The sequence below is a fragment of the Alligator sinensis genome, unplaced genomic scaffold (genome assembly GCF_000455745.1).
Source record: "Alligator sinensis unplaced genomic scaffold, ASM45574v1 scaffold223_1, whole genome shotgun sequence".
NCBI classification, from domain to species: Eukaryota; Metazoa; Chordata; order Crocodylia; family Alligatoridae; genus Alligator; species Alligator sinensis.
This window is the reverse complement of record NW_005841936.1, coordinates 1249290-1250015: the sequence shown is the minus strand read 5'-3', so window position 1 is coordinate 1250015 and position 726 is coordinate 1249290. Positions and strand designations below refer to the sequence as shown.

Genomic DNA, 726 nt, shown 5'->3' with positions numbered 1-726 from the left:
TGTTTAGGTTAGGGTGGCACTTGTCATGCCCTCAGGAGGCCTGCAGGGAATAATTAATCTTCAGGCATTTCCTTGGAGCTCATTGCTGGCCTGAGGGAAGCTATGCACCCTGCACGAGTCTTTGCTCAGGTCCATCAGGGCCCTGGAGATTTACTAGGATTGGAAGTGAGCCATTCTCTGCTTGGAGGGGGGATCCCTGTGGTGGGTGCTGAGAGATCCTCTTGCAGTGCCAACATCTTTGGAGGTTTTTAAGAGCCGGGCAGACAAAGCCCTGGCTGGGATGATACAGGCGGGGATGGTCCTGCTTGGAGGGCGAGGTGACCTCCGGGGGTCCCCGGCTCCAGCCCTCATTGTCTGCGGCTCTATGACTGCAAAGGCGCGTTTATGAGGCGGTCTCACTGCGTCAGACACGGCCCCGCGGGAGGAAGGTGTCAAGCACGGCTGGAATAGAAACTTTGCGAGGGAAGGTTTCAAGGCTTTGACCCGCGGGCAAGAAGCTGGGGGAGGAGAGAAAGCAGCCGCCGGATCTGGCAGCGGCAGCAGGAGGAGGAGGAGGCGGAGGCGGAGGTTGTGAGGCGGTCGCAGCCCGGACCGGCCCAGCCCAGCGCTGGCAGGGGAGAAGGAGTGAGCGGCTGCGGCGGAGGCCGGGCAGCAGAAAATGGTCGCTCGGGGCTCATCACTGCCGAGGCGCCGCCGCTGAGCGGGGCCCTTGCGCAGGGCGACGGA

The 726-nt window shown here is 62.3% G+C and overlaps 1 protein-coding gene across 1 annotated transcript in view; it reads left to right on the top strand.

The window, feature by feature from the left end:
- The first annotated feature begins 147 nt into the window (after positions 1–147).
- LNPEP (leucyl and cystinyl aminopeptidase) overlaps positions 148–726 on the top strand; it is a 90462-nt gene continuing 89883 nt past the window's right edge. Inside the window, exon 1 of the mRNA XM_006019696.3 lies at positions 148–165. The gene's annotated coding sequence lies outside the window, so the exon portion shown is untranslated. The remainder of the gene's footprint in view (positions 166–726) is intronic.